The 18,164-nt window shown below is 41.6% G+C and overlaps 1 protein-coding gene and 1 pseudogene across 2 annotated transcripts in view; both read right to left on the bottom strand.

Moving 5' to 3' along the window:
• Positions 1 to 18,164, bottom strand: part of DIP2B (disco interacting protein 2 homolog B) — a 236,959-nt gene that overhangs the window by 151,804 nt on the left and 66,991 nt on the right. The gene's annotated exons all lie outside the window — the stretch shown is intronic.
• LOC309829346 (small ribosomal subunit protein uS5-like) overlaps positions 9,740 to 18,164 on the bottom strand; it is a 52,172-nt pseudogene continuing 43,747 nt past the window's right edge. The window contains exon 2 of the transcript in view: positions 9,740 to 10,239. The product of the transcript in view is annotated as a small ribosomal subunit protein uS5-like (transcript). The remainder of the gene's footprint in view (positions 10,240 to 18,164) is intronic.

Raw genomic sequence — 18,164 nt, 5'->3', positions numbered from 1 at the left:
AATCACTTCATTAAATCAAATGACTTTAAAGGTCCTCACCTTTAATACAAATAATACAAATTCTGAACGTTAAGAGATTTTCCCTTACACATCATTTGACTTCACCGGTCCCCACTCTACCCTCTATACTTAAAACGTTCTATAGAAACAGGCACAACACCCAGATGGACAGCAGCGGCCATACACATATACCCCAGCAGCTGGATTAAGATGGAATTCTAGCTATCATGGTCTTGTTAAAGGCACCTGTTCCCCACACAGTAGAGGGATAGAAAGGTATCTCATTCAGATAGCATTCCCTGAAAAAGGTCCTCCTGATCTTCAGTGAAGTGACTAGTAAGGAAATAACTACTGTACATCCATTCGGAACTCTGAATATCTTGTGTAAGCACAATACAGTAGAAATACTAACAAAACAATTTCTAAAGCTGTTTCACCAATGTGTTATTCCAAGGTTGGTTTTCTTGGGGGAGGGGTGGGTCAGGGTAACTGAACATATAAGTCTAGCTTTGCTTTCATTCATCAGTATTCTGTAGCTACCAAAATAAATTCTAAGCCTACAGATTACATTTTTATAAAAGCCAATGGTCCCAAGAGAGAATTTTCTTCAAAATTTCTTTCCTATACCTTGTTTTCAAACACAACTAGGACAGAGTTTCAAGTATAATACAGCTTGTCTTTCTACTCTCTGATGGACCTCAAAACAGAAATGCAGGCAGAATGCTTGCAGTATGTAGACAAGTAATTGGAAAACTTAAGAGAACCGGTGGGAAGAGCAGAATAGAGAAGCACGAGTGGCAGGTAAGGTTTATATGGATTTCTAGCTTTCGAAAATGAACTGGAAATGGTTAAAGTATTTTTTTTTTTTGTGGTACGCAGGCCTCTCACTGTTGTGGCCTCTCCCGTTGCAGAGCACAGACTCCGGACGCGCAGGCTCAGCGGCCATGGCTCACGGGCCCAGCCACTCCGCGGCATGTGGGATCTTCCCAGACCGGGGCACGAACCCGTGTCCCCTGCATCGGCAGGAGGACTCTCAACCACTGCGCCACCAGGGAAGCCCTGGTTAAAGTATTTTTAGAGTTGTTGCTTCCACATAAGATCTCAGAGTACAGGAGACACTACGGAGAGGAAGAAAACCTGAAAATAGACTAGGACTGAACTAGTACTACAGTATTGGCAACTTCCTAGGTGATCTCAATCTGGCATGAATCACTTCTATGCACCTCTGTTACTTAAAATAAGATGTTAGTCTTATTTTGGACAGAACCTAACAAACTGTCCCATGAAAAATATTCCCTCCTCATCGAAGATACCTTCATAACCCCTAATAGGGCAGGTATCCAAAAGAAGGGGAGGGAGGGCAAAAAGCAAGTAATTTTCCTTCCTCCTTTCCTCCTTTCTTCCTTCCTTTCTTTCTCTTTCCTTCTTTCTTTTTCTTCCTTCCTTCCTTTCTTCATTTATTCATTTTTTGGAACTGAAAGCAAATTATTTTTTAAAAAATGAAAAAAAAGAAAGAAAAAAGAAAATTTACAGAAAACTGTTGAACAGAAGAAAGGTGCCAAGATGCAGAGGAAGAGAAACATGGGGACATAAGGAACAAAGAGCCCAGTGGGAGGGACCAGGAAGAATTGGTGGAGAGCCTGGAGTCACTTTTGCCTTCACATCAAGGATGAAGAGGGACTTCCCTGGTGGTGCAGTGGTTAAGAATCCGCCTGCCAATGCAGAGGACATGGGTTTGAGCCCTGGTCTGGGAAGATCCCACATGCCACAGAGCAACTAAGCCTGTGTGCCACAATTACTGAGCCCACGTGCCATAACTACTGAAGCCCACACGCCTAGACCCCGTGCTCCGCAACAAGAGAAGCCACCGCAAGGAGAAACTCGCACACTGCAACGAAGAATAGCCCCCGCTCACTGCAACTAGAGATAGCCTGCATGCAGCAACGAAGACCCAATGCAGCCAAAATTAATTAATTAATTATTTTTTTAAAGAAAGGATGAAGAGGGGAGAGCTGGTACCAGGGACATTGGGATCTAGGGAGCAGAGCTGAACTGCAAGCTGAAAGCAGGGAGTCAGCACTACCCTAGGTCGGGCACTCCCTCTCCCACTGCTGCCCCAAATCCCAGGGAATCCCTAGGTACCTGCCAAGGTTCTGATGGTCTTTGTGGGAGAGGGAAGAGGTGAGAGGGGTGACCTACCAAGTCATAAGAAGGTGTAAAAAGCAACTTTAATTAGTGATCATGTAAATATTTTAATAAGGTCCATATAAGCAAGTGAAGGGTGAAACAAGAGGGTGGTCTAAAGGGTGTGCAGAGTCAATAAGAGAACATCCACAGAACCTAAAAGGACAAGGGAATACATATATTAAACCATCACGCTGTACATGCTAAACAAATACATTAGTATGAGGACAGGAAAAGGGCACGAGAAGAGAGAAGGGGCCCCTGACTTTGTGTCAAGCTCCTATTTTATCTAGAAGCGAGCTGGCTTTACATATACTTCCAACTGGAGTGAAGAATGGAGTGAAGGTGCACACATGTGAAAACAAAGTGTCTGCATCTGGAAGAGAAAAACCTCAGAGCAGACAGGCTTCAGTTTTACCTAATGTATACTACTTACTTTTTATTTATTTATCTATCTATCTATCTACTTATTTATTTATGGCTGCATTGGGTCTTTGTTGTTGCACACAGGCTTTTCTCTAGTTGTGGTGAGCAGGGGCTACTCTTCATTACAGTACACAGGCTTCTCACTGTGGTGGCTTCTCTTGTTGTGGAGTATGGGCTCTAGGCGCCCAGGTTTCAGTAGTTGTGGCATGCGGGCTCAGGAGTTGTGGCATGCGGGCTCAGTAGTTGTGGCTCACGGACTCTAGAGTGCAGGCTCAGTAGTTGTGGCACATGGGCTTAGCTGCTCTGTGGCATGTGGGATCTTCCCAGACCAGGGCTCGAACCTGTGTCCCTTGCATTGGCAGGCGGATTCTTAACCACTGCACCACCATGGAAGCCTTACTACTTATTTTTATTTTATTTTATTTTGCGGTACACAGGCCTCTCACTGTTGTGGCCTCTCCCGTTGCGAAGCACAGGCTCCGGACGCCCAGGCTCAGCGGCCATGGCTCACGGGACCAGCCACTCCACAGCATGTGAGATCTTCCCGGACTGGGGCACGAACCCACGTCACCTGCATCGGCAGGCGGACTCTCAACCACTGCGCCACCAGGGAAGCCCACTACTTACTTTTTTTTTTTTTTTTTTCTTTCTTTCTTTCTTTTTGGTATGCGGGCCTCTCACTGTTGTGGCCTCTCCGGTTGCGGAGCACAAGCTCCGGACACGCAGGCCCAGCGGCCATGGCTCACGGGCCCAGCCGCTCCGCGGCATGTGGGATCCTCCCAGACTGGGGCACGAACCCACGTCCCCTGCGTCGGCAGGCGGACTCTCAACCACTGCGCCACCAGGGATGCCCCCCACTACTTACTTTTATCATACATTCACCCGTGGTTCAAAATCCAAAGATACAAAAGATATACATATAGTGAAAATATCATTCCCTCTCCTGTTTTCCAAATTCTTTCCTGAGAATTTGCCCAAAGATGCACATACAATAAGCAAAAGCACATTTTCATGTAGGCAAATTCTGATCTAGATGTTTATAATAATATTTTTTAAAAAGCAGTCTTTGTTTTAAATAACTCACTGGCATCACACATATTCATACATTCCAGCTTTCTATGAGGCTGAAGTCAAGACTGTTTTTTCTTCGGCCCATCAACGCGGCTTGCAGGATCTTAGTTCCCCGACCAGGGATTGACCTCGGGCCCTCGGCAGTGAAAGCATGGAGTCCTAACCACTGAACCACTGGGGAATTCCTGAAGACTTTTTTTTTTTTTTAAAGTATCAAGAGAAGAGTGAAAGTTCTGGATTATGAAGTCTGGGTTCTTGCCTCAATTCTGTGCAAGTTTGGGAAAGTCCCACCATTTCTTCAGCATTCTCCCTTATCTCTGTGGCCACCTCTTGAGTCCAGGCCACCATCAGCTCCTGCCTGGACCTGCCCCAGCCCCTCCACATCCTCCAAATAATCCACCCTCTTGCCTCCTCTAGGCCATTCTACTCAGGACTGTAGCTGACATAACTTTTTAAATGCAAATCTTGTTTTAAAGTGAATGCTCAAATCTTTTGCAATCTTTTCACCATTTCGGTGAAACCAGGAGCAGAGTACACGATCGCCCACAGCATCCACAGTGAGGTTGGCAGTCTTTAGAGATCACTCCCTGAGGTGGATTCCCTCACTGAACACATGAAAAGACTCAAGCTCACAGAGACAAGGTAAGTGGGCCACATCTAGAATGCACTGGTTCACAGAATGCCATGATTATGTGGGAACCTAAAGGTCATTTATTCATTGATAAGTATTTGCCGAAGGCCGGGCACTGTGCTAGGTTTCAGGAACTGCGGTAAACAGGTGAGGTCCCCGACTTCTTAGAGCTTATATTTCTAGATATACTTCCAGAAAAGAAGCAAGTAAATACCCAAGATGATGCTCTCTCACTTCATTGGAATCCCTGTCAAAATGTCTCCTCCTCTAACCGCTGTCAAGAACAGCATCCCTCACTTCACTCCACCTGCTTCATTTGTCTACACAGCACAGATCACAGCCAGAATATGATATATTTGTGGTTTGTCTGTTTTCCCACTAGATGGAAGCTTCCTGAATGTGTCTACCTCACTCACTGCTATCGCCCCAGTGCCTAGAACAGTGTCAGGCACAGAGTAGGCACTCAATAAATATTGCTGGAAAAAACAGATAATGTGACAAAGAAGAAACTGAGGTGGGCAAGTAGCCACTTTGGGAAGGGTGATCAGAAAAGGGCTCTCAGACGAGGTGACATTTAAGCTGCATCCTGAACAGTAAGGACAAGAGCCAGGAACAGATTAGTGCATGCAGAAGGAACAGTGAGTGTCAAGGCCCTGGGGCATGAAAGATCCTGGTGTGAAAGGGACAAGGTAGCCCTCCATAATGAGGGAGGGGAAAGCAGTCGATGAGGCTGGAGAAGCAGGCAGGATGCTGAAGGCTATGGTGAGGAGTCAATAATTTATTCTACATGAAATGCCATCATTAAGGACTAAGCAAGGAGTTACATAATGTGGTTAAGTGTTTTTTATAGAGCACTGTACCTGTTGTGAGGAGAATAGTGTATGGAAGACAAACATGAAAGCAGAGGAACCAATTAGGAAACTCAAGTAGTTTTCCAGTTGAGAAATAACAGGGATTTAGTGGTGAAACGCAGATGGAGAGAGGTGAATGTACTTGAGATATGTACTAAGGTAGAATTGATAAGACATGTTGATTGGCTGGATGGAGACAGGGAGGATTTAAGATGATTCCCAAGTTTCTGACTTGTGCAATTGGGTGTATCAGGATCTACTTACTGAAATGAAAAAGGATTGAAGGGGAAAAGCCAGAACTGTCTTTTGCACCCATGAAGCCTGAGTCATAGGTTACCGATCTCTAGGTGGAATTCAGAGGACAGGTCTGGGCTGCAGATACATACTTACGAGTCATCAGCATAAAGATGGTATTTAAAGCCAAAGGAGTGAGTGAAATCACCGCGGGAAGGAGTACAAATAAAGAGAAGCGAGGCCCAAAACTGAGCCTGGAGGCATGCCAGCACTTAGAGGTCACACAGGGCAAGGGGAGGCAGTAAAAGAGAAGGAGGGCTGGTCTATGAGACAGAAAGAAAACAACTAGATTCCATCGCAGAGGACCTGGGTGCTCTTGGCAAGAACGGTTTCAGTGAAGTAGTGAGGAATGGAGCCAGTAATGAGTGGTTTAAAGAGTGAATGGAAGAGAAAAAAAAGTAGAAGAGAGAACAGACAACTCTTTTGAAAAGAGCTGTGAAGGGGAGAGAAAGCGGGTCACTAAGTATCGACAGAGGTGGATTTAACAAGGGACAATTTAATTCTAGAGACAGAGTGCACCAGAGCGTATCTGTACACTAACAGGGATGCTCTAGCAGACAGGGAGAGCCTGAAGATGGAAGAGGGAGATGCGGGACCACAGAAGCGGCAAGGTCCCTGTGAAGGAGGTGGGACACTCAGCACAAAGGAAAGGACTGTAATGGCGGGGGGTGGGGGCGGGGGGAGAAACAAGCTCTTGCTACATTATAACCAACTGGAGGGAAATGAGAGAAGAGTGGCCCAGCTGCCAAAAAATCTCTAGATGTGGTGGAGGGCAGATGAGGGTGTCCCTCTGGACAGATTTCTATTTTCTCAGAGAAGCATCAAACAAAGCCATCAGCTGAGAGAACAGAAGTCTATGAGGTTTGAGGGAAAGGTACGAAATAGTCTTCTTAGAACCTGAGAAAGCAAATTTAACAGCTGGGCTTCCTGGCAGTGATGAAGCCCATTTCAGGCTGGGGTTATGTCTACACGGAATTTTAGTAACATTTTCTGTACATGGTAAATATTTCCTTCAATCGATTTGTTATTCAAATTTATACCAGGAATTAGATTTGTAATATCATCTTTGGAAATCACTGATCCAATATAAGTAAATGCCGCCCCTCTCACCAAAATAGAATATTATGGACTCTCTACACATTCCCAGGATTTGATTCAATCATCTGATCACCAGCATCTTTAAAAAAGAGACCAGACAACAAACCAAAGAGACAAAAAAAGAATTATATAATCAGGGGAAATGTGACCACAGACTGAATATCTTACATATTTCTGGATAAAATTACATACTGATGCTTGATACACTTTAAAATAATTGGAGGGGGTGGGAGAAAGCAGGTTAGGGTACAGATGAGATCAGACTGGCCATGTGTTGGTAACTGTTGATATTGGGGTGATTGGTACATGGAGATTCCCTATACTAGTCTCTCTACACTGGTATATGTTTGAAAATCTCTAATTAAAAAAGTAAAAACAAATAATAAAAGAAATCCAGAACACTAAAATACAACCAATATTTATTTTATGCTTCCAATATAAACTAATATTCCAAAGTTTCATAGTTTTTTTTTTTTTTCATTTCCAAAATTCTAGTTTGCTTAACAACTAACTAATCAGGAAAAGAAGCTATTATCCTTCCAAACAAAATTCGCCTTATTTCAGAAGTCACCATCCTTCTCTCTTGTCCGTTTTGTTGGATCAAGCCTGCCCCACTGCCAGGTCCCCCTGCAGCCTATCCACTGCTGTCCGACTTGGGGGTTCGGCTTCAGGCTCACCGGCTCCCACAGTAAGCTCTGCCTCGATCACTATTAAAGGCAACATTTCGGTCTCAAAAATGAAAAGGAAAAGAAAAAGTAAAATAAAAGTAACCATCTTTTCTTTCCTTCCTCAACAACTGTCTCATCTCCACAGCTCTTGGAACCACCCCAACAAACAAGCTCACCTTCATGAACTTCTCTTTTAGCCAAAAGAAGTAAAGGGCCAAGACCAGAGGATCCTTGATGGTGGGAATGGACTAGACAGCCCTCTGTGCTTCCCAGTCAGCGCCCCTGCTGCCTTGGTCAGGTTAATTTATACCAGAAGTAGCTTTTAAGAACACTTAACCACTGTGGTGAATGTGGGTAGCAAATGAATGCTACGGAAGAGAAGTCAGCACTGAGTAATTCCCCTCCTGAGATATACGGTAGATCATATTTCTTCGATTCTACTAGCAATTCTCCTCTATCGCCTCCCTCATCTCTTTTCACCACCACCCCCTTCTAAAACCAAACTTGTGGCAAATAAAATGAACTGGACACCATATGACTGGAAAGAGCCACAATCTTATTGGACACCGCTGCTCCAGTTCCACCTTGTCAATGGGAGGGTTACAATGGGACTGGTTTCACTGACAGAACTGGTTGCCCAGTAGGGTGGATATTATCTCTGAGAGCCACAAAGAACGTTTTCTCTTTGTACTAGCTGCCCTAAAAGTTTCCTAGCTTATGAATACATATCTGTTTCAGTGGTTCCCAAATCTGGTTAATTATAGGAATTTCTAGAAGAGTTCTTTTAAGATTTGGTTGGGGCCCATAAAAATTATTTTTAAAAGTCATCAGGTAGTTGTGTTCACTCAGGTACAGAAACTAATGTTGTATTATGACCTGAGGTACAAACATAAGTCATATTCAAAAGAGTAATCTACCTCTAAAATCTTTAATTATTCTGAACATAATCAAAATACTTTCTCTAAATAAAACCACAATTCTAAATAATATGCAAAGTAAAATCAAACTGTTAATTCAGCAAGACAAAAAATTAATAAAAAGCTAACAAATTACAAGGAAGGACTAACACACAGTCTTTTAAGACTGGCATTATTGACATTTTGGACTGGATGATTCTTAGTTGATAGAGGCTGTCCTGTAGGATGCTCCTATCATCTGAATATAAATTCAGTGAAAATCTTACTGTAACAACATAATGAGTGATTTTGCTGAAATGAAGGCAAGCTCTCTGATTTCTATCTACTAGAATGATAGAAGCATCCCCCCAAGTTCTGACAATCAAAAATGTCTCTGGACATTGCCAAACATCCCCTGGGGGCAAAATCACCCCAGTTCAGGACCACTGGATTAAAGGAACTGTGTTAAAAATAGAAGAAAAAAATTGCACAAGTAGACTGCAGTGAAGATACAGAAAGTTAAATTGTCTTCAAAATATAAAGCAATAGCATGAGAAGCACTGTTATTAGCTCTTTATTTTTATTAAAAACAAAACTAAAGAAAATGGACTTAAGTTATATAAGGGAGCATCTAGAGTACTCATACGGAAAAACTTCTTAACTCCTAAGGTTTATTACTGCCAGGAAAACTTGAGGCCCTTTCCTGGAGATAATCAGAATGAAAAGGCTGTGATATGACTCAGAAGATTTGGGACTAGAGTGTGTAGGTCTGACAGACCTATGGAGGGCCCTTTCTAGCCTGAGAATCTCTCCCACCCTGGAGCCTGAAAGACTGCTTCAGAAGGAAAGCACTTGAGTAGTCATAGTTAATGTCTCCCTCTGGACTCAGGTCCATGTGATGTGACCAGTTTCTGAATGCACACACAGCAAGCCAACAAGGCTAGCAGGTTTATGGCCCTTCCTTGTTGCTTGCCCAAGGTGAGGCTGTGAACTAGTCTTCTCTTTTGTGCCCAGGGTCAGTCCTAGCATTGGCCTAGTGCCCACGCTGAGGCTGCCAGTCCAGAGTGGAGCTCTGACCTGTAATGGTATTCAACCTAGATCAGTGCCTCTATAGGGTCTATCTCAGCAAAAGTAAAGGCAAACAGAAGCAATCTGAGAAAAGAGAAAGAAATAAGTCATCACAAATTACTGTAAATCAGCGGTCCTCCAAAATGTGGTCCGTGGGCTTCTGGGGGTCCCCCAAGAACTTACGAAGGTCCACAAAGTATAAAATAGTTTAATAATATATTAAGACATTATTTGCCATTTTTACTGTGTGAAAGTCTGTTTTAAATTTTTACCTCTTGTTCTTTATCTATAACAATGGATTTCAAACTTCACACTTTTAAATTATTTGCTCTGATGGTATAAAAGCAATGGAGAATAAAGCGGCTGGAGCCTTAGGACAAATCAAGACAGCTGGTGATTTAGGCCATGCACTCACAGTGGTAGTTACTAGTTTTATTACATTTTGACCCCTGAGTCCACACCTTTCTAATATTCTGTGTTGTCTCAAAGAAGAGCACTTACATAACTGAGTTGTGAGCTGAACTGACTGCCTTTTTTTAAAACCAGCTACATTCACTTTATTTTTCTCATATAAAACTCTGTGATCGCTACAGCTGGAGCCTGGGTCCTCTGCACAGAAACTCTGGTGTGGGCCTTTACAAGATGGTCAGTGAATTCCTGATATGGAGACTTGGTGAACACCATCTCTTTCCAGAAATCAGGAGTGAGATAACTGTAGTTCTTAGAAATGGCATCAAAAGCGGCCTTGGTGAAGTTGCCCAGGGTGGTGGTGCAGCCTCTGGCAGAGGTGTAGCAGTGGTCAATTCCGGCCATCATCAGTAGCTTCTTGGGCATAGGGGCTGAGACAATGCCAGTGCCCCTGGGGGCAGGGACGAGGCGCACCAGCACAGAGCCACAGTGGCCAGTCATCTTGCAAGGCACAGTATGGGGCTTGCCAATCTTGTTACCCCAGTAGCCTCGCCGCATGGGGATGGTGGAGAGCCTGGCCAGAAAAATGGCCCCACGATGGCAATGGCTACCTCCTTTGAGCACTTAACACCCAAACACCATTTCTACTTTAACACCATTTCTACTTGAAATGATGAACAAACTATGGTTTTCAGACTTGAGTATCTGGCAGACATGTTCTTAAAAATTAATGAAGTGAGACAGTTACTGGCAGCATTAATGACAATCATAAACTTCAATGAACTGACAGTGATTTCAAAGCAAAAATCAAAATTTTAGAAAACTTGAGATTGACAGCTTCCCAATACTCAGCATTTTTTCTTATGAGACTGAAGGTGAGATTAACAAATATAATTTTTGACAATGTATAATGAAATGTGTCACAATTTGGAAGATGTAACTAACACAGCGATTCAATATTTTCCAAATGACCAATGCATGATGTTAAAAACAAAAAATCATACACAAGTTAATGACCCATTCAAACTATAATTTTAATGTAACAGTATGAAAAGTTATTGGTTTCCCATCCTACATTGTAACTAATCTTTAATAAACTATCACTTGAGTTTGGGTGTAGTACCATAGAAGACTATCCACAGTTATATGATAAGACTATCTCCTGGGTTTTCTAACTACATAGCTATGTGAGGCCAGATTTTCTTCATATACTTAAACCAAAACAATTTATCATAACAGATTAAATGAGTAAGTAGATATGAGAATCCAGACATTAGAGTCACAAAAAATGTAAAACAGTGCTTTTCTTTTCATTAAATGTTTTTTGTTTACGAAAACAGGTATTTCTCATAAAAATATATTACTTATGAGAATGTAATAGATTTATTGTTATTTTAAGTGAATTAAATATTTTTAAAATATTTCAGTTTTAATTTATAATGTAGTAAGTAAATAATGATAGATGCAATACACATATAAACAAAGGCTCTTTGAGTCTCAATTTAAGAGTACAAAGTTTGGGGCTTCCCTGATGGCGCAGTGGTTGAGAGTCCACCTTCTGATGCAGGGGACATGGGTTCGTGACCCGGTTCGGGGAGATCCCACATGCCGTGGAGCGGCTAGGCCCGTGAGCCATGGCTGCTGAGCCTGCGTGTCCGGAGCCTGTGCTCCACAACAGGAGAGGCCACAACAGTGAGAGGCCTGCGTACCGCCAAAAAAAAAGTACAGGGGAAGAGTACAAAGTTTGAAAACCACTGTTACAGATAAAGAACAAGAGGAAAAAAATGTAAATAGCCTTAAAAAGAAAAACTGCAGTGATATATAAATAGGGGAGAGTTTCATCTTTTAAAAGTTATGAAAATTCAGCAACAAAAAGAAACAAAAAGGAAAACTACTGATACACAAAACAACCTGGATGAATCTCTAGAGAATTATGCTGAGTGAAAAAAATGCAACCCCAAAAGGTTACATACTCTGATTCCACTTAGATAGCATTCTTGAAATGACAATTGCAGAAATGGAGAACAGGTTAGTGATTGCCATGGGGGAGGGGCAAGCTGCCGTGGGAGGGGAAGTGGGTGTGGCTATAAAAGGGAACAGGAGGGATCCTTGTTAATGGAAATGTTCTGTATCTTGACTGCCTCAATGCCAATATCCCGGTCGTGACCTTGTACTACAGTTTTGCAATATGTTACCATTGGGGGAACTGGGTAAAAGATAACTGGGATAGCTTGGTATTATTTCTTCATAACTGCATGTGAATCTACAACTATCTCAAAATTAAAAATGTATTACTGAAAAAGCTATGAAACAGAAATCAGGAGAATGTAGCATGACTCTATCAAAAGTCTAGATGTTATAAATCCTGCCTACCAACTCAAACTGATTAATGATATCTTTACACTACTAATATTTTTTCATATCTTAGGAATAAGAACTATTTCTTAAAGCACCCATTAATTCATTACAGTCCTCTGACATGCCACACACAGCTAGGTAAAGAAGACATAGAAACGAATAGGAAATGGAACCTGTCCTCCAGGTACGCACAGTGTTGTAGGAATGACTGAATGGCGAATGGATTCTCAGAACACAATCTAGAATGTGTAATAACAGAAGTACAGACCAGGTGGAATAGGGGCATAACTCCATAAGAAGGCAGGTGGGCTTAAGGAAAAGGTGACAACTGAGCAGAGTCCTACAGGCTGAAGAGGTTGCAGGCAGAAAACAGAGGAGAAAAGGGCAAAATACACTGCAGGATTTTAAACAAGAGAGGACATCACTAGGTTCTGTGTTTTATAAAGAAATATGACAACACTTAGTTAGGAGGCCAAGGGAGAAACAGGGCAGGTGAGATTTTGGGGGGCGGGGGGGGATAGAAAGAAACAATTAAAAGTGATGTTTTAGAGGGAGAACTGATAAGACTTGCTGGCCTCAGACAGGGGTCAGATAGTAAATACTTAGTCTTTGCAGACAACATAGGGTCTCTGTAACAAATACACATATACGCTTATTTTAAACAACCACTTAAAAATGTAAAAACCATTCTTGGCTCACAGGTCTCTGGCCAGATACTGACCCCTGACCTGGGAGGTAAGCAATAAAGGAGAGGAAGAGCCTGCTGAGGTGACACCCACGTTTCTGGCCTAACCTAGTGGATAGGCTGAGATGCCACTCACAAAGCCTGTGGACACAAAACAAAAGACAAGGATTTCTGACTGATGGAGTTGAGAGTGTGCGGGAAGAATAAGTCAGTTTTACATGACCCAGGTGGAACTGTTAAATAGAGTGCTGGACATATAAACATGGAGCTCAGAACAGAGGTCTGGGTGGAGATAAAGATTTGAAAATCATCAAGATACTAAACAGTTAAAACTGTGTAAATGGCTGACAGCCAAGGTGAGAGTGTCAAGTGAGAAGAAAGTTGGCTACGATCATGGGAAACACTAGGGTTTGGGGGAGGAGACAAAATGAGTCTGTGAAGAAAACTCAAAGAAGAGACAGAACAGCAAGTATATTTTAAAATGCTAAAGGACAGCAGAAGACTAAGTTGTGGGCCTTCATTTAATGCTCAGCAAAGCATGCTAAATCACAGATGCTTCAGAAAGGCAGCAAGGGCTGCCTAAGGACAGACAATTTCTTTGATTCTGGTAAACAAACGTTTGCTATAATTTTCAAGAGGCCAATTGTTATAAGGCCTCTTCCTCAAAACAAAGGTTTGCTCCTGGCCTAGTTATGCTACCATTTCCTACCTGGCACCAACTGCATTCTTCATAGAAACCACGCATAGGAGAAGAAGCCAAATGCTAGTGGGGAGTGCTCATTCCTCATTTCTGAAGTCCCCTTCTGTGAACGGAGCCCTACCAGTTGTAACCTCTCTGGCATTTCTTTGCCACTTAGATGCTTCTATCCTGGGGAGGGAAGCAACTGATCTGATTGGCAAATCTGGGAAAAATAAATGGTCCAGTCGCGCCCTTCTTCCTCATATGAGTGAGCTGCCTATAGGAACTGGGTTGGGTGGAGGCTCTGTATACCACATATTGCCTTCTCTAATCCAGCACTACTTGTGACCAGGGGGTAGGTCTGCCTAATTTTGGAACTTAGTTATTAGCAAGCCAATTTGGCTCTAATATGAAGCTGCTTCCTTTACCTTCACCTTTATCAATAATAAAGGTAATATTATGGCCACCATTTGCTAATCCTTTAGTTTTTATTCAATTTATTGAAAACTTCAGTGGGGGAGAAAGGTGCTTTTATTGCTCTCCCCTCCTTTCTAGATCTTAACACCAGGTTTAAGTAAACAACCACCTAACTTTAGATAAATATAATCTAATTAATCTAATTTAGTGTAATCATAGTAAAATAACTCAAGACTTCTAAACAGGTTGTATTAGTTCCCCATCTTCCTTTTAGATGCAAGTTTCTTAAGTATTTTGATGATGAGGGTGTTGCACTTCTCATTTGTTATAATATGAAACAGGCAAGAGACTACCACCATTAAAGATATAATTACAGCTGAAATTAATTCCAAACACTCCACCCACTTTCAAATTGCAAGATTTTGGAAAAAATTTCCAAGAACTCTTAATATCATCAAACATAGTCAAGGAAACCATAGCACAAATCTATTCTTAAGAAAAACACATTTCCAAAATACCCTCCAAGTACTTAAATGTAATTCATAAATATTTATCCCTGGTCACTTTAAAAATACTTGAGAAGACAAATTATTTGAATAAATGAATTCAGTGATTTCATGCAAATAACTCCACACTATTATATACTACATTGTGCTATTTTTAGTCTGAGGAAGGAAAAATACACACTGTAGAAAAAGGAAACGTAAACAAAATTGGGCTAACCATTTTTAAAGACTGCTTCCTATCTGGGTTCTGCCTGTTCCATGACAATCATGGGACTCAGTCAGAAAAATAAAATGGCCCTGAAGCAGTACCTCCAGTGAATAGCGCTACAATGGGCTTCACCAATCACTGCAGACCCTGTCCAGGGATCAAGGCCCATCTCTTCTACTGTTTCCAATATCCACTCTACATTCAGGATAGGTTATACAGATTGTGTTGGAATAACCATACTGAATGATGATGCGTCAACACCAAGTGGTAGGTGGCTACAGACCAGGGTAGGCCAGGAAAAAATGGACCTGTAGTGGGAAGACCGGTGGAACAGCTAGACCAGGGTGCTACTCAATCTGTAAGCTACTTGACAGGTACTCAGTCTTGTCTCTTTACAGCCTGAAGCACCCAGCACAGAGCTCTACATAATAAAGATAAGTGGCTGTATTTGAAGATTTTACATCTTCTGGATTATGTGCTGACTGCCTGGGACAGACTTAGGGGAAAGCCTAAAAGGACACTTAACCATTTAGTTCTGCCCAAATGAAAGCACGGAATGCCCTACGTTGCTTTATTTATTGGAGCTCACACATAGAATGGTACATGCCTAACCACTTACTGGGTGCCAAGAGTTTTCTTTGTTTCACAGCACACTCTAGCCAAGATGCTGACACTGGGCATATTCTCAAACTCTCAACTGTCTCCTAGAGCTGCTCAGATCTGATTTAATACCGTCAATGAAGACTCACAGCACGAGAGGGGCTGGCTCGAGATGCTCTATGAAAAGCAGCCACTCATGGAAATGTTAATTTGCGGAAGGAGACACCAAATATTTTCCGTTATTTTAAATACTGGCAGCACTACGGAGAACCAGCAACCAACATTTTAAGCAAACTAATTTTATAGCTTTTCCAGCTTACAGACTTGATAAATCACAGCTCTAATTTTCATTATCTGGGAAATGGCAAAGATGGAGAATGGAATAGAGGAGACTCAGAAACAGTGCTGTAAATTGGAAGATCCTTCAAAACAGAGCCTATGTTCATTTTCTGACCCGTCAGAGGGTCTAGCAGCAATGCTTTGACCACAGCATTCAGTAAATGTTTGCTGAATCAAATTGTTGTGAAAGCATTCTCGGCTCACCACCAATCCTGCATGCCTTGAGTTTAGCAACCCTTAACTCTCTCCTAGCAAATGCTTTCAGTTCTGCTTACAGCAAAATATTTTTTCTAGGAAATATATCTTAACTTCATAATATATAAATGAAAAAAACCAGAATCTCCTTTGTAAAGGTATATTTCTTTTAAAAAGCAGCCATATATTACTCAGCAAAGTTTGACGCGACTACGATCTTAGTCTGGGGGTAATATTTGTGTATCAGCATGTGATGGACATCTTAGTGTTGAAGAGAAAAGGAAGACACATGAGGACGTTAAAGTAGAGTAGATCCAAGTTTCTGATTTTTTTTTAAAAAGTTTTGCTTTGTTTATACGGACTGAATGAAGACAAATGAGAAATATTTTTTGTTAAAAAGGAAAGGGCAACCTAAGCAAAGCAGGATAACTGTAACTGTGTTATAAGGGGCTCTGAAGAGCAAACATCTGTAATGCTGCCATACAGCTGCATCCTTAAATGCCTATTCCTAAAGGACTAGTTAAACTAAAGTTTAAACTAGAAAGACAGATGCATCTTTTAAATAAATTCCCAGTCCTAGATGTACGCTTAAGTTATTTATGAATAATTAAAAGGCCTAGGTTCCAAGGGTCACAGAGAATTGAACTCCCATCTACTTACAGCCAAAGTCATTCAAAGGGCTGCCAACAATAATATATTCTGTGAGGCTTTTCCTGGCAAACCCTTTCCCCAACCTCTCCCCTATGTTGCCATGGCATTTTCTTTTCATACTTCTATTATCATTTACCTCAACATAGAATCAAACTTTAATCTCCTTTTCATTACAAGTCAGCTCCTGATTAGACTGTGAGCTCTTTGTGGACAAGAACTGGGTCAGAGTCATTTTGCTATCCCTATAATCTACTAAAATAGTAAAGCAGTTAATAAAAGTTTTGTTGAAAGAATGAAATCAAAACTTCTGAGACTATCATTTTACAAATTAAAGGTTGCTCACTGAAAGGAAGGCCTCAAGTAACTCAAGGTATTGAAAAGAATTGTTTACACAACCTATAGTCACATATTGATGCCTATATCTTTAGGCAGTCAGCAACTGTCTCATGCAGAACGATGTTTGACCTTAGTAGGTGTTCAAATATTTACTGATCCAATTAATACATGTAGAACACTGTAGGTGTTTAAATACATATATATATAAAGAAAGGCAGGGTCGGGGAGAGGTGGGGGAGAGAAAGCAAAAGAAAGAGAGAGGAAACATATATATTATATACTATAGAATCCCCTAGATTTGTTTTCAATATATGAACATGTTAAATAACATATAAGGGAAAATTATGGAACTTTCTCATTTTTAACCACGACTTGGAAAATCTTCTAGAGTTGATTTTCAGAAGTGATAAAGGAATCATGACACAGCAAAAAACCAGTCTGACTACTGAATCTCTCACAAAGGAACTGGATAACTTCATTCATAGAGGTGACAAGTTTCTACACCAAACTGCAAAAGATTTCTCACTTTAACAATTAGCAGCAAATGTCAACACAGAAGCTGAGCTGTTACTCCTTCTTGGAAGCTAGAAGATTTTTAAACTTATTAGTTTCACAATAAATATAAAAACATGTAAAAAACAAAATCTTTTTAAAAACCAGTATTCATCTGATATCTATATAACTTTTAAAATAGTAATTATGAAAACAAGTATAAAAGCAAAATCTCTAAAGTGACCAATGTTTACCTGATATTTATATAATAACTTTTAAAATCATAATTATAGTTCCTTTAAAGGTGGAGTAGGGAATTCCCCAGAGGTCCAGTGGTTAGGACTTGGCGCTTTCACTGCTTGGGCCTGGGTTCAATCCCTGGTTGGGGAACTAAGATCTTGCAAGCCACAAGGAGGGAGGGAGGGAGGGAGGGAGGGAGGAAGGAAAGAGAGAGAAAAAGAGAGAAAGAAAGAGAAAGAAAGGAAGGAAGGAAGGAAGGAAGAAAGAAAAAGAAAAGAAATCTATAAAGGTGGAGCATAGTTATATAAAGGAGAGCTGAATCTCAAGCCACCATTTGGTAAAAGGTAATCCTGAGAAGTCAAAAAAAGGGTCTGACAGTTGACAGTGAGGCTACACAATCTTTAATCACCACCTACATAAAGGGTTAAGAGCCTCATCCTTCCCTTAGAGGAGGGGTCCCCAACCCCCAGGCTGCTGACCAGGTCACACAGCAGGAGGTGAGCAGTGGGTGAGCAAGCCAAGCTTCATCTGCCACTCCCCAACACTCCCCAACACTAGCATTACCGCCTGAACGATCCCCACACCCCCGCCCCCCACCATCTGTGGAAAAGTCGCCTTCCAGGAAACCAGTCCCTGGTGCCAAAAAGGTTGGGGAACGCTGCCTTAGAGCTTCACCTCCAACACACTGGAAATAGTGACAAAAGAGCAGATCAAGGGAAGGGGTCCAACAGTTCGGATGGTGGAATTCACAGGCACATTCTCTTTCACCTTCAAGTGTCTGGTAGGCTAAAAAGGATATTACCAACCACATAACATCGCCTTGGTTTTCAGTAACAAAATGTCATTTAGCAAGTCACAACAAG

This window comes from Grampus griseus, assembly GCF_964374135.1.
Source record: "Grampus griseus genome assembly, chromosome: 11".
NCBI classification, from domain to species: domain Eukaryota; kingdom Metazoa; phylum Chordata; class Mammalia; order Artiodactyla; family Delphinidae; genus Grampus; species Grampus griseus.
This window is presented reverse-complemented; position numbering and strand designations above follow the sequence as displayed.